Here is a 16,462-nt window from a genome sequence, read left to right on the forward strand (position 1 = left end):
TGTTTTTCCTTTCATCGGGGTGCGTCGTTTCTTCTCTCTGCAGGAGAGCGATGCGTCGATCCTGTCAGCACTCTCGGGTCCGGGCAGGCCTTGCATTGTTTTTACACACCCATCGGTACTTGTGTCGGAAATCCAGCCGCACGATGATCTGAAAACCACACAGCGCGGGTTGCGATCTCCCCAGCCTCCGTCAGCGATGCTGCGCGTTGTTTCTCCAGCTCTGTGCGTCGATTTTTCAGTCGCATTACAGGTGCGCGTCGATTTTCAGCCACAAAGCCAGCGGAGTGTCGATTTCCCAGCCGCAGATCGGAGTCGTGTCAATGTTTTCCCCGTATGGGGTTCTGTGCGTGGATTTCTTCCTCTTAGGCTGCCAACTTCTCCTTTCAGGGTCCAAGGATCTGGATGGGCACCACTTGGCAGAGTTGGAGTCTCTCCAGGTGCTGGCAGAGAGAAGTCTTTGCTGTCTCTGAGACTTCAAACAACAGGAGGCAAGCTCTAAATCAAGCCGTTGGAGATCTTCACAAGATGGAAGGCACACAGAGTCCAGTCTTTGCCCTCTTACTGTGGCAGAAGCAGCAACTGCAGGATAGCTCCACAAAGCACAGTCACAGGCAGGGCAACTCTTCTTCCTCAGCTCTTCAGCTCTTCTCCAGGCAGAGGTTCCTCTTGGTTTCCAGAAGTGTTCTAAAGTCTGTGGTTTTGGGTACCCTTCTTATACCCAATTTCTCCTTTGAAGTAGGCCTACTTCAAAGCAAAGTCTCTCTTGAATGTGAAATCATGCCTTTCCCAGGCCAGGCCCAAGACACTCACCAAGGGTGTTGGAGACCGCATTGTGTGAGGGCATGCACCGCCCTTTCAGGTGTGAGTGACCACTCCTCCCCTTCCTCCTAGCACAGATGGCTCATCAGGAAATGCAGACTACACCCCAGCTCCCTTTATGTCACTGCCTAGTGTGAGGGGCAACCAGCCCAACTGTCAAACTGACCCAGACAGGGAATCTACAAGCAGACAGAGTCACAGAAATGGTATATGCAAGAAAATGCTCACTTTCTAAAAGTGGCATTTTCAAACACACAATCTTGAAATCAACTTTACTAAAAGATGTATTTTTAAATTGTGATCTCAGAGACCCCAAACTCCACATGTCCGTCCGCTCTCAAAGGGTATCTACACTTTAATCATATTTAAAGGTAGCTCCCATGTTAACCTATGAGAGGGACAGGCCTTGCAACAGTGAAAAACGAATTTAGCAATATTCCGCTGTCAGGACATATAAAACACATTACTATATGTCCTACCTTAACCATACACTGCACCCTGCCCTTGGGGCTACCTAGGGCCTACCTTAGGGGTGTCTTACATGCATGTAAGAAAAGGGAAGGTTTAGGCCTAGTAAGTGGGTACACTTGCCAAGCTGAATTCACAGTTAAAAACTACACACAGAGATACTGCAGTGGCAAGTCTTAGACATGATTACAGAGCTACTTATGTGGGTGGCACAACCAGTGCTGCAGGCCCACTTAGTAGCATTTGATTTACAGGCCCTGGCACCTCTATTGCTCTTTACTAGGGACTTACTAGTAAAACAAATATGTCAATCATGGATAAACCAATCAACCATACAATTTACACAGAGAGCAAATGCACTTTAGCACTGGTTAGCATTGGTAAAGTGCTCAGAGTTCAAAAGCCAACAGAAATAGGTCAGAAAAAATAGGAGACAGGAGGCAAAAAGATTGGGGATGACCCTGCAAAAGGGCAAAATCCAACGCGACCCCCTACCAGCCTAAAGCCAGGGGAGAACAATCAATTCCTTGATGTTCATCCCTGATTGGGGCGATAGAACAAGGACCCAGGCCCACAACAGCAGGGGCATGTTCCAGTTCTATGCCTTCCTGACTCCAGTTGGATCCCTCTGTCCATACTCTCAGGGCCCACTAAGCTAACCCATGGGGAACCCTTCTCCTCACCTGCAGATACCATCTGTGCAGCACCTAACCTTACTTTGCTCACAGATGTATCCCAGGGGCCAGATAGTACCACCAGGGTCAACACAGTGGTGTTGCCCACTCTACTCCCGGGGTGTGACTCTCATTCCCCATCCAGGGGCGACTCTGTCCACCAGGACAGCAAGCAACAGTGACCCCTGACTGTCAGGGATGAGAACCCGACCTCAGGCCTCTCCAACTACTGTGACTGTAGAGAGTGGGGGGCGGTAGCCCCAGGTGCCTGGCACCCTTTGATCACTCTCTCTTCCACCAGGTCAGGACTGACAACCTGACCCTGGTCCTCCCCTCTGGGGCTCTGAACCTTCCCTGCAGGAGCGGCACCCCCAGAGTCCAAAATTGTCAGGGTGCTTGTAGAAGCAATCCTGCACAATTCTTCCACCAGTGCAGGGGTGTTAACCTGCAACTGGTCTGCCAACCTGGGGTCTGTACCTTCAGGTTGGACTAGGGCCAGAGGTGAAGCTCCCCCCCGCCCTCCCTTCTGGGGTTCTGCACCCCCCAACTAGGAGTGCCCCCCCCAGAAGACAACATGGTAGGGGCACTGTTAGCAGTAGCACCTTCCTCCAGGTCAGGGGGGGCACCCTGAGCTTGGCCTTCCAGTCCAGGGTCTGTACCCTTAGATTGCACTGGGGTCAGGGGTGAGTCTCTCTCTCCCCTGCCCCTACTCTCAGGGTTCTGCACCCCCCACCTCGGGGGAGAGTACCCCTAGAAATTGCACTGGGGGTGATTGGGCAAACCGCCCCCCTTTCAGGTCAGGGTTTACCCCCTGCACCTGATCCTCCAGTCCAGGGTCTGTACCCACAGACTGGACCACTGCCTGGAAACCCAGGACTTCCTGGGGGGCACACCTACCCCCCACTAGGTCAGAGTTTACCCTCTGAACCTGGTCATCCAACCCAGAGTAACCACCCTGCGGATGAACCACTGCCTGGCACACCGGTACTTCCAGGGGGGCACACTTACCCCCATCAAGGGACACACCATCCCTAAGGGCCACACAAGAGTCTGGCTGGTGCAGGTCTCTTGACCTCTGCTCATCTGACAGAGTCTGGATTCCCACCAACCCAGAAATGGTCTAACCAAGGTCATTCTTGGGGGGCTTTGCTCTCAGAGCTGACCACGGAACCTCTAGGTTCTCCACTGGTGTCCGCAACCCCCTCTCAACCCTCTGTCTGGACTTCTGCACCCCCTCACTAGGAGTGGTACTGTCAGACACCAGAACTGGTGGGACGCTGGCTACAGCCGCCCCCCAATTTCTCCTGACACTGTGGGGTCCCCGTCAACAGATGGCCCTCCGTTACAGGCTAGGCTCCTCTCCTGGTGTTCCCTCATGGAACCCTCCAGTACCTGGGACCGGATCTTGGGCACCTTGGGCCTCAGCCCATCCTCATTCCCTCTCCTCTGAGACTGGACATGGGGTCTGTCACCCATCCCACTACACTGGGACCTACCTGGGACACTACAATCCTTCCCAATCTCACCTGGTTGGGAAATACCTAGACCACTCCTCTCAGGAGCACCCCGAAATGCCTCTTCAGACTCTCTGGTACTCACCCAGAGGTCTGCCTCCAGTGTAAGTTCCCTGGGTTCAGAGAATTCACACTCCACCTGGTGTTGGCGTAGCTCTGGAAAATAAAGACTAGACATATGCTCTCCAGCAATTACATCACTCAGCCCCTCATAAGAATTAACCAAAGTACCCTTCACCCAACTATCCAGTGACTCAGCCTTGAAGAAGTACCCCACATCACCCTCTTGAGACTGATGACACAGTACCTGACTGTCCCTGACACTCAACACACACTCTTCTGGATGTCTTCACACTCCATAACCAGGACTTCTACCTAGGGGGAACCCCTCTCCCTGTCATTCTCACCTAGGGTCAGTAGAGTGTCCCTCCCACCAGTGGGAATATGACTCTCCCTGCCAGTTCCCCAATCCACTTCAGGGACCCTGTGTATTACTGGAGCTACCTCATATCCCTGAACCTCCTGATGTGTGTCAACTTCCTCCTTCAAGTAGGGCACCACGTCTTTGGGCATGTGCACTTCTTACTGCACTGGATAAAAGATTTTTGCCACCACCATCTGAAATGGACTTAGCCCTTATGGCTTCCAGCTTCAGCTCTTCAAAGCTCAGGTCTTGAGCTGCCAACTCTTTTACTTCCAGGGCTCAGGGTCTCTTTGCCTCCGCCCTCTCAATCTCTGCATTCAGCTCTTCCAGCTTCTGGATTTGAGCTAGGACCCATTCATCCCTTTCTGTCTCAAAGTAGTCCTCCTCCTCACCTGGTGGTGGTGCCTGCCAGTGTTCCATCTCATACTGAAACAGGGCTGACTCAATATCCTCCCTTCTGGACCTCTTATTTACAGCCAACCCCCTTTCCTTGCAGAATAATTTATCTTTTTATAGATGTATAGGTGCCAGAAGTTGACATCCATTGTGCCGAGGCCTCACAGGTACAACCCAAAAACCAGAGTCCAAAAATATTAGCAATATTTCCAGGAGGACATCAGAGAACAAAAAGAAAAATCACAAGACAAGTAGTATGTGGTCACGTAGTGGTCTGAACTCCAAACTGTGGTGTAAACTTTATCTCTGTATGTCCAGTACAAATACAAGTCCAATCCCAGAGCTGCTGCCGATGTTAGAAATGGGGTCTATAGTTGGCAGTCAGGTTACCCTCTGTTCAAGCAAGGACCCTCACTCTAGTCAGGGTAAAAGAGAATCACCCTCAGCTAACCCCTGCTTACCCCCTTGGTAGCTTGGCACGAGCAGTAGGCTTAACTCCAGAGTGCTAGGTGTAAAGTATTTGTACCAACACACATAATAACTTAATGAAAACACTACAAAATGACACGCTTGTATGTCGGAACGCCACCTGCCGGAACAACGAGTGCCTGAACAACGAGGTCGGAACAACAACCTTGTTGTTACCACTAATGCCTTTACCACGAATGCCTTAACAACGATATTTCGTTGTAAAGGCATTCCTGGTAAAGGCATTAGTAATAGGCATGAATTATTCCTGTATGCGTCACCACGACACCCCCACCCCACCCCAAAACCTAAAACTCCCCGACCCCACATCCCGCCCCAAAACCTAAAACCCCCCGACCCCTCACCCTGCATCAAAACCTAAAACCACCCACCCCGCACCCCCGCATCAAAACCTAAAACCCCCAGACCCCTCACCCGACCCAAAACCTAAAACCCCCGATCCCCCACCCCCTCCCCAAAACCTAAAACCCCGACCCCCCACCCCGCCGCAAAACCTAAAACCCCCCGACCCCCCACCCCACATCAAAACCTAAAAACCCCCGACCCCTCACCCCGACATCAAAACCTAAAACCCCGACCCCCCAACCCTGCCCCAAAACCTAAAACCCTCCGACCCCTCACTGCACATCAAAACCTAAAACCCCCAGACCCCTCTCCCTCGACCCAAAACCTAAAATCCCCTGACCCCCCACCCCTCCCCACCCCACCCCGCCCCAAAACCTAAAACTCCCTGACCCCCTACCACCCCCTCCCCAGAGCCTAAAACCCAGCTGCAAAACCTAAAACCCCCCCGACCCCCCACCCCCATATCAAAACCTAAAACCCGACCCCTCACCCCCACATCAAAACCTAAAACCCCCTGACCCCCCACCCCTGCCCCAAAACCTAAAACCCCCGATCCCCCACCCCCGCCCCAAAACCTAAAACCCCCCGAACCCCCACCCCGCATCAAAACCTAAAACCCCCTGACCCCCCACCCCGCATCAAAACCTAAAACCCCCAGACCCCTCACCTCCGACCCAAAACCCCCGACCCCCCACCCCACCCCAAAACCTAAAACCCCCCACCCCCTCCCCAAAACCTAAAACCCCCGACCCCCCACCTCCGCCGCAAAACCTAAAACCCCACGACCCCCCACCCCCGCCCCAAAACCTAAAACCCCTCGACTCCCCACTTACCTGAGTCATCGCCTCATCATCTGCGTCGTCCTCCTCAGCTGACTCCCTTGTTTGTGCCTTAACCACGCATGTTCGTTGTTCAGCATATGCGTGGTTAAGGAAAGCATTGTTCCGCTTTCGTTAACCAGGACTTCGTTGTGTACGAGTCGCGTAGAGGGCGTTTCCCAAATGACACAACATGGCTTTAGAGAAATAGGAAATATTTATCTAAACAAAACAAGACCTTAACGACAAAAATCCTCAATACACAAGTCAAGTTATCAATTAAAAAGCAAAAAGAGGCTTCATGTAGTTTTAAACACACACTAACACTGTTAGCATGAAAATGTACCTTGGGTGCGTCAAAAATAACCCCGCACGGGCGAGTGTGCTTCAAAAAGGGCTTGCGATCCGTCAATTTCACTCACGAGCGAGACCTTACAACGTTTCTCCTTTCGCCGGGTCTTACGCATTGTTTCTTCTCTCCACAGGAGAGCGATGCGTCGATCCGGTCAGCAATCTTGGGTCCGGGCAGGCCTTGCATTGCTTTTACATGCCCAGCGGTGCTTGCATTGGAAATCCAGATGCACGATGATCTGAAAACCATGCAGCGCAGATTGCGATCTCTCCAGCCTCTATCAGCGATGCTGCGCGTCGTTTCTCCAGCTCCGTGCGTCGATTCTTTGGTCGCATTTCAGGCGAGCATAGATTTTCAACTGCAAAGCCGGCGGGGCATCAATTTCCCAATCGCAGATCGGAGTTGCGTCGATCTTTTCCCTGCACAGCGATCTGTGCGTGGATTTCTTCCTCTTAGGCTGCCAACTTCTCCTTTCAGGGTCCCAGGAACTGGATGGGCACCACTTGGCAGAGTAGGAGTCTCTCCAGAGACTCCAGGTGCTGGCAAAGAGAAGTCTTTGCTGTCTTTGAGACTTCAAACAACGGGAGGCAAGCTCTAAATCAAGCCGTTGAAGATCTTCACAAGATGGAAGGCACACAAAGTCCAGTCTCTGCCCTCTTACTGTGGAAGAAGCAACAACTGCAGGATAGCTCCACAAAGCATAGTAGCAGGCATGGCAGCTCCTCTTCCTCAGCTCTTCAGCTCTTCTCCAGGCAGAGGTTCCTCTTGGTTTCCAGAAGTGTTCTAAAGTCTGTGGTTTTGGGCACCCTTCTTATACCCAATTTCTCCTTTGAAGTAGGCCTACTTCAAAGCAAAGTTTCTCTTGGATGTTAAATCCTGCCTTTCCCAGGCCAGGCCCCAGACACTCACCAAGGGGTTGGAGACTGCATTGTGTGAGGGCAGGCACAACCCTTTCAGGTGTGAGTGACCACTCCTCCCCTCCCTCCTAGCACAGATGGCTCATCGGGAAATGCAGAGTACACCCCAGCTCCCTTTATGTCACTGTGAGGGGCAACCAGCCCAACTGTCAAACTGACCCAGACAGGGAATCCACAAACAGGCAGAGTCACAGAAATGGTATATGCAAGAAAATGCTCACTTTCTAAAAGTGGCATTTTCAAACACACAATCTTAAAATCAACTTTACTAAAAGATGTATTTTTGAATTGTGAGCTCAGAGACCCCAAACTCCACATGCCTGTACGCTCCCGAAGGGAATCTACAGTTTAATCATATTTAAAGGTAGCTCCCATGTTAAGCTATGAGAAGGAAAGGCCTTGCAACAGTGAAAAACGAATTTAGCAATATTTCACTGTCAGGACATATAAAACACATTACTATATGTCCTACCTTAACCATACACTGCACCCTGCCCTGGGGCTATCTAGGGCCTACCTTAGGGGTATCTTACATGTGAGAAAAGGAAAAGTTTGGGCCTGGCAAGTGGGTACACTTGCCAAGTCGAATTCACAGTTAAAAACTGCACACACAGTGCAGTGGCAGGTCTGGGACATGATTACAGAGCTACTTATGTGGGTGGCACACCCAGTGCTGCAGGCCCACTTAGTAGCATTTGATTTGCAGGCCCTGGGCACCTCCAGTGCACTTTACTAGGGACTTACTAGTAAAACAAATATGTCAATCATGGATACACCAATCAACTATACAATTTACACAGAGAACATATGCACTTTAGCACTGGTTAACAGTGGTAATGTGCTAAGAGTTCAAAAGTCAAAAGAAACAGGTCAGACAAAATAGGAGGCAGGAGGCAAAAAGATTGGGGATGACCCTGCAAAAGGGTGTACCCACCTACCCCATACTCCCCATGATCAAGTGCACAGGGCACGATGCCCCCTCCAGAACCAGTAAGTAAGACACACACCTACACCAGACTCCCCAGGAGCAAGAGGACAGAGACACCCACTCAAGAGAATGTGGCCTTGCACTCCCCAGGACTTAGCACAGGGCACGATGCCCCCTCCAGAACCAGGGGGTAAGACACCCACCTATCCCAGACTCCCATGGATCAAGAGCACAGGGCACGATACCCCCTCCAGTGCAAGTGGGCAAGCCACCCACTCGAGAGACTGTGGCCTTGTACTCCCCAGGAGCAAGCACAGGGCATGTTGCCCCCTCCAGAGCAAGTGGGCAAGTCACCCACTCGAGATACTGTGGCCTTGCACTCCCCAGGACCAAGCACAGGGCATGTTGACCCTTCCAGAGCAAGAGGGCAAGTCACCCACTCGAGAGACTGTGGCCTTGCCCTCCCCCGAACCAGTGGTCTTGTTACATCTGCCGGCTGAGGTGCCCCCGTCCCCCTGAGGTGTCTGCCTATTTCCCAACTGATGCCCCTGCAGTGTTCTCTCAGTGTTGAGGCAGGTGCCATGTACATTGTGGACTGGGCTGTGTCCCTTTTTCTATGCATATGTATATATCTATTATCTTGCCTCACTTATTTATCTTGATGTGTTGCTCCCATTACATTCACTTTTTTTAAATCGTTTTGTCCTTGCATTATACATCCAAGGTACAGGGTAAAACTGTTTTAGTAATGCAGCTGATTGTGTGTATGGCGTTGCGGGGGTGTGGTGCATGTGTGTGTGTCACTGTCGTTTTCCTCCCTCCTTCCCTTGTGTGCTAGGCGGCTGTACTCACCATTGTCATCTTCACCGGTGTTGGTGTTTGTGGTGGAGCAGCACGTAGAAAATCATGGGGAAGACATGCTGCTTGGGCCCTGTGTCTCCAATGGTGAGTCCTTTCCCTTCTGCGGTTTGTTTCCGACAGGCTTTTGAGGTCATTGGAACTGCCCAGGTAAAGGTGGCGAATGGTACTGTGATAATATGGTGGGCGGAACATTGGCTTCCGCCTGGCTGTAGGCAGCTACCGCCGTGGTGCCTGTTGTTTCCACCCTGGCGGTCGGTGTGGAACATTGGCTGTCAATCGGAGATCTTTCTTCCATAGTGATAATTTGGCAGTAATTACCGCTGGCCTGTTGGCGGTATTACTGCCACTTTAACACCAACCACCAGGGGTGTAATGAGGGCCTTAATCTTGTTTGGCATCAAGAGGTCTTCAATGAACTTATCATAGGTATTAAATTCAAAGTAGGGGTCCTAAAATATGCCTTGCCTATGGCTCAAAAATTCTTATGATGGCAGTGAGAAAATGTATTGTAAAAGTGTTTCAAAAACCGATAAAGTGTTTATTTAGAATGGCCTGCATGATCATTTTCATTTGTTTGAGTTGTGTGAGTTCAGAGATGCTGTCTGTCACTAATTTGAGCTAGTCAACACTTTCATAGACATGTGAATTTTGGGATGGAAACAATTGTGTTTCATTTGAAATATTTGCACATTTATGTGGTCAATCCGACCCTGGCAGTCTTCGACCACCAGGGCTGCAGTGGAGGTCTTCACCACCGGTGGTGAAGACCGCCAGATTACGAGTGTGGCGGTCTGGTCTGTGCCTACCGCTGGGGCGGTTTGACCTGTTGGGCTGGAGATGAGCATCTCTGACCCAAAGGTCCACCCAATATTGCTGGCAGTATCATGAGTCCCCTCTCCACCGGGGATTTAATCCATGGTGGAAAGGCTACTGGTGACAGGAATTTGCATTCCTTTCACCGGTAGACGATTCCCCCATCCCCATCTACCCAAGGGCCCCTCGCCGACTTCCCTTAAAACATTCCCACCCCCACCTCACTGAACCCCCCAAACAATCCCCCTGTTCCCAGTAGTGAACCCCCATTCCGATCCCCGTACTGACCCCCACCCTGATCCCTGTACTTAACCCCCACTCTCCGATCCCCATACTTACTCCACACACATGCATGCACCCACACGCACCCACAGACACACCCTGACACACACTCACTCACAAAACCCATACACTCACACATGCACACAAACAACACCCCTCAAATCCAAACACACACACACACACCCATGCACAACACCCCAACTCACACACACACTCACTATATTCACCTCCATTGACACGCATACTCAATCCATCCCCCACCCCCACCCCCACCTTTTCTCAACATACATACACACACAAACCCCACCCCTGTCTATATGCATGTACACAGGCAACCCAAACCAGCATTCACGTTCACCCACACACGCATTACCATCACCACATTTACATACACGCACACACAAACACTCCCCTCCCACGACTGTACGACGAAACAACGACTGCAAAAAAAACTACTGCCTTAACAACGAGGTCGAAACACCGACCTCGTTGCTACTACTAATGATTTTACAACGAATGCCTTAACAACGATATTTCGTTGTAAAGGCATTCCTGATAAAATCATTAGCAATAGGCACCATTCACCTTACATCCCTTACCCCACCCCCCAACCCCACCCCAAAACCTAAAACCCCCTGACCCCCCACCCACTCCCCAAAACCAAAAACGCCCCACCCCCCAAACCCACCCCAAAACCTAAAACCCCTTGACCCCCCACCCACTCCCCAAAACCAAAAACGCCCCACCCCCCCAACCCCACCCTAAAACCTAAAACCCCCTGACCCCCCACCCACTCCCCAAAACCAAAAACGTCCCACCCCCCAACCCCACCCCAAAACCTAAAACCCCCTGACCCTCAACCCTCAACCCACTCCCCAAAACCAAAAATGCCCCACCCCCCCAACCCCACCCCAAAACCTAAAACCCCCTGACCCCCCACCCCCTCCCCAAAACCTAAACCCACACTTACCTTCGCCAAGTCCCTTCTTTGTACCTTAACCACGCATGTTCGTTGTTCAGAACATATGTAGTTAAGGCACAAAAAACCGAAGTCGTGGTTAAAAAAAGCTTTGTTGCGCTTTCGTTAACCACAACCTTCGGAAAAAAAAAGTCAGAAAAAAGGATGTTTCCCCCCTCCCACCCCCATTCATTACAAGCATACTCACACTCACACTCACGCACATCCATTCACACCCCCCACCCCTCCCCTTGCAGAGGACACTTACCTCGTCTGATGAGGTGCTCCTCCCTGAGGGGACAGGACCAGGCGCTCTCATCGCCTGCAGCGCCCTGCCATTAGGACACCACCAGGCCGTATTACAGGTCATAATATGGCTGGTAGAGTCCTTTTGGTGGGGTGGGGCCGGCAGTGGAACCGCCTCTGCACCTCTGACTGCCAGCACGACTATTGGAGGATTTCTGCCCAAATTGTGGCGGAAATCCTTCAGTACTCGTAATATGGCTGTCGGAAGACCCGAGCACTAGCAGCCTTCTGGCGCTCGTGGCTTCGCAGTTTTAGGAAAAGACTGCCAAAGTAGGAATGACCACCTTGTTAAGGTAACAGAGGTGATGCAATTGATAACACCGAAATCTGGTTATAGAAAAATGTTAATGCTATTAAATAATAATCACAGGACCAGGAGACATCAGTATATTCTTTTACTGAACAAGGAAAAATGCATAGGAATAACACCATTGTCAAAGCCAATAGGTCTGGCCTTGGCTAACTAGTGCACTGGTTGCATTTCTTTTTTTTAACCTATTGTAAGATAATGTCACAACAATATAAAGTAGAACAAAATGTGCCAGTGCCTAATTCATATGCTAGCAAAATACATTTGAAAAAAAAAATATTCACCTGACATGGACTCACATGTTTGTGCATCTCATAGGACCCTATTAATGATCTACACCAGTAGTCCTTAAGTTGTGATCCTCGGACCTCTGGGGGCCACAAAGCCTACTCAGGTGGTCCACAACTGTGTGTTGAATCAAATGATATTATTAGATTAATAAAGTGTACATACATAAACAAGCAAAAAATGTTAACATGTTCTTTAAATGTCAAGGGATTTGAAATTGGAGGCTAAAAATTAAACTAGTATCATCAGATTGATTCATGGGAGCTGTGTAAGGGCACCAAATAGAATATAGTATACATAATGAGTGGCCTCATTTGAATTTAGAAACGATCAAACCTTCCTAGCATAATTAAGCATACATAAATAGAAACAGAAACACTCTCACATGTACAAATTGATTATTGTGCTTGCAACAGCCCCTGGCTCACACAGACAAAGGCAGTAGAAGTGCGAACTGAGATAATCGAAAAGTGGACTGTTTAGCTTAAAATCAGGACTCATAATTACTATGGGCTGCAACCTAGTTCATCGTTCACCTCCCCACCATTTCACACACAAGAATCCGCCATATTCAAATCACCCTTGATACTGCTCCAATAATGAAACGCCAGTCTGGACCGCCAGGCCATGTTCTATCTGGCCAATATCAACTCAAGCATTCTATTTCTGTTTTCCTCATTTCCATACTATAAGTGTGACAAGTAAACCAAGATGTGATCTCGTGCTCACTTTGCCATCATACTTAAGCTGCACCCTATTGAAGAATCCCAGTTGGGTCAAAACTGGCCTGGTGTTCCCGATCTGCCTCAGGAAGCCGCCCAGTCAACCCATGACTAAAGGCTGTCCTAAAAGCTGGTCTTAAATACAAATAAAACTACTTATCTAAAACTATCGATTTGCTGCTAACAATAATTTTTGGTAGCAAGTATTTCCTACATAATCCACCTTCGCATTTGCTAAAATCTGTTTAGGCAAAGCAAAATGTCACACTCTGAAAGCATTCGGATCACACGTGAAGTAAAAGATGATACATTTAGCGGCTTAATACCCTGGGAGTTGCAGTGTTCTTTACTGTGCACTTTCAGAAATAGCACCATCTGTCAGAAATTAACTGAACAAATATCTGCTGATAACTGACATCGTGATAAATACCATGGTGGAAAATATCAGTGTGTCTATTTTTATAATTTAATGAGGTTTAAAGGTAAAAAAATGTATCTGTATAACACAAAGAGGACATCTGTTGAAAAGCATGCTTAAGAAATGTTGAAGTTAATTTCACTGTTGGTTTATATAATGAAACCCACCAATTCTCACACAACTTTATTTAGCTCAGAGAATAGTACCGTCAAAAAGGTTTTTTCAGAGCAGGCAGTGGTCCAATGGACCACTGCCTACACTGAAAAAACGAAACCAAATGGTTTTGTTATTTTTTTTATTTTGCAACTCGTTTTCCTTCAAGGAAAACGGGCTGCAAAATAAAAAATAAAAAAATGCTTTATTGAAAAAGCAGTCACAGACATGGAGGTCTGCTGACTTCAGATGGACCACTGCCTACACTGAAAAAATGAAACCAAATGGTTTCGTTATTTTTTTTATTTTGCAGCTCGTTTTCCTTTAAGGAAAACGGGCTGCAAAATAAAAATAAAAAAAACTGCTTTATTGAAAAAGCTGTCACAGACATGGAGGTCTGCTGACTTCAGCAGGCCACCATCCCTGTGAGTGCAGGGACTCGCTATGGGGTCGCAAAATGCGACCCACCTCATTAATATTTATGAGGTGGGTCTTTGCGACCCCATAGCGAGTCGCAGACGGTGTCTGAGACACCGTTCTGCATCAGGATTTGCGATTCTGAAATTGCGAGTCACACCAACTCGCAATTTCAGAATCGCAAATTCTGACCTTGCTACATCTGGCCCTATGTTCTATCTGAGTGAGAGAGCGTCTCATTCTTCCATCCGGAGAATTGCTTCTCCAAGGCATCCTTTGAGATAACCCAGTAAGGCTCCAACACACTGCGCTGCGCAACCTGAGCGCAGCTCACCCATAGCAAACAGGTAGATGTTAATGTATTTCACTTCTCATTGGCAAATGCTACTGTATTTCACTTCTCACAAGGACAGGTTTTTTAGATGCTAATTTCAATTATCAAAGACTCAATAGAGAGTAACTGAAAATATCAAACTTTTTAAATAATATTTACTTATTTCAAACTCACCAGTTCCCCTGTAGTAGTGATATTTGTTATCATTATTTTATATAAGTTCTGGATTGGTTTGGTGTCTTTTGACACCCTTTAAAGATACTAGCCCAAATGCCATGTCTATATATTATGTCTATAGAAAGGGGAAGAAAGAAAAATACATCTGTCCACACCGTTAATGCTGCAATAGGAGTGCTCACTTCTGAAAGCAAGAATTGCCAGCTAATGCAATCCAATGTGAAACGTTCCATAGGAGGATATGCGTTTTGAGAGGTGATAAAATTCACAATATGCAGAAAGATTCACCACAAAAAAATCATCCTCTTAGTGGTGGAATGATTGGAGTAAGACATAGGGAGTGATTACGAGCTTGGTGGGTGGGATACTCCATCACAAACTTGACGGATATCCCGTCCCCCATATTACAAGTTCCATTATATCCTATGGAACCTGTAAAACTTGTGACTGAGTATCCTATCTGCCAAGGTCGTAACCAGGCCCAAAATGTTGACAACACTGAGATCTACTAACAAATGAAAGCAAATAGCTGCTCTGAAAATGGTTCTGTGACCACCTGGTTATCAGGGGATTAGCCATAATAAAATTATAGTGAAAGTCCATGAGCTCCATTAAGAATCCTGACATCTAAAATGGATTATTGATACAGAATTATTTTGTTGGATGTAGGCAGCACAGGCAATGGCTGCATATCAAATATTCATGAGTGATTGGAATGGAGTGCATGTCTCAGAGGAAGAACTTGGCCATTTTTAAGGAAATAACAACAGGATCGGAGGCTGTTATGCATGCCTATTCAGCAAGTGCTATACTTGAGAACATTGATTGTAGTGCTTGTGTCATTTCTGAAAGTAATAAACCATTATAACATGCTTGAAAAAACATACTACATGTTCAATGATGCCTGTTCCCCCGTTCACATCTTCTTTATGGCAACACTGTGGGATAGTGTGCACAACAGCATGGTTACTAACCTTATGGTTTATGATGCATGGACAGTGCCTCTGCAGCTGTACTCCAGACCCATAGTTTGCCTACAGAGTTCATATGTTCCTCCATATTCACTTCAAAAAGGGTCTCCTGATGGGGAATCTCATGGTTTCCTCCTAATGAAAATGTACATCTAGATCCTATTTCCTCCTAGGCAGGGACAAAATATCCCCTGAAGTATATTATAAGGATATTGAAAGTCACTGAGGAGTTCCATAACCATATAAAGGAATGAGGCCAAAGGCTGAGTTCCTGTAAGGGTTATGGAATTCTGGGGTTACCTTCAATATACTTACTCTGCACACCAGGGGTAGATTAGTCCACATAATACATGGTAACACCATCATCTTTCTCACAAACCCCCTAAAACCTTTGTGCATAGCTCTTTCATATGAAAGAGTAAGCATGTTTTCAAACATGGAGAATGCAAATAAAACCTATATTGCAAAGTTAAACACATACAAAACCTGTTAGATATTTGTTGCAAACATATATCAGAAACAGTTCAATACAAGTCAAGTCAGTTTTTTAAAAGAAAAAGCTGCAGTATCTTGTAATGTGCAGAAACATGCAGAAAGATTCTAGCTTTTCTCTAACCATCTAAGAAGTGGGAAATATAAACATTTTCTCTCTGTTTGGTATTGTAAGCTAGAAAACGCGATCAGAAGAAAGAAAAGCAGTGTTCCATTCTATTATTCTCAACTCGACCAGACCTGCCTTTCACCTGTGCTTCTGGTTCTGGTATCAGGCATTGTGCCATCAGAACTCAACTGTAATAACTTATATTCTGATGTCTTTTCTTTATAATCGTGACTGAGGGGGTCATTCTAACATTGGCGGGCGGCGGAGGCCGCCCGCCAATGTTCCCCTGTCAAAATACCGCTCCGCGGTCACAAGACCGCTGAGGGTATTTTGAGATTTGCCCTGGGCTGGCGGGCGGCCGCCAAAAGGCCGCCCGCCAGCCCAGGGCAAATCTACCTTCCCACGAGGATGTCGGCTCCGAATGGAGCCGGCGTAGTGGGAAGGTGCGACGGGTGCAGTTGCACCCGTCGCGTATTTCAGTGTCTGCTTTGCAGACACTGAAATACTTTGTGGGGCCCCCAGGGGCCCCGCGGCACCCCCTACCGCCATCCTGTTCCTGGCGGGAGACCCGCCAGGAACAGGATGGCGGTAGGGGGTGTCAGAATCCCCATGGCGGTGGAGCGCGCTCCGCCGCCATGGAGGATTCACAAGGGCAGTGGTAAACCGGCGGGAGACCGCCGGTTTACCCTTTCTGGCCGCGGCTGAAC

The sequence above is a fragment of the Pleurodeles waltl genome, chromosome 8, assembly GCF_031143425.1.
Source record: "Pleurodeles waltl isolate 20211129_DDA chromosome 8, aPleWal1.hap1.20221129, whole genome shotgun sequence".
NCBI lineage: Eukaryota > Metazoa > Chordata > Amphibia > Caudata > Salamandridae > Pleurodeles > Pleurodeles waltl.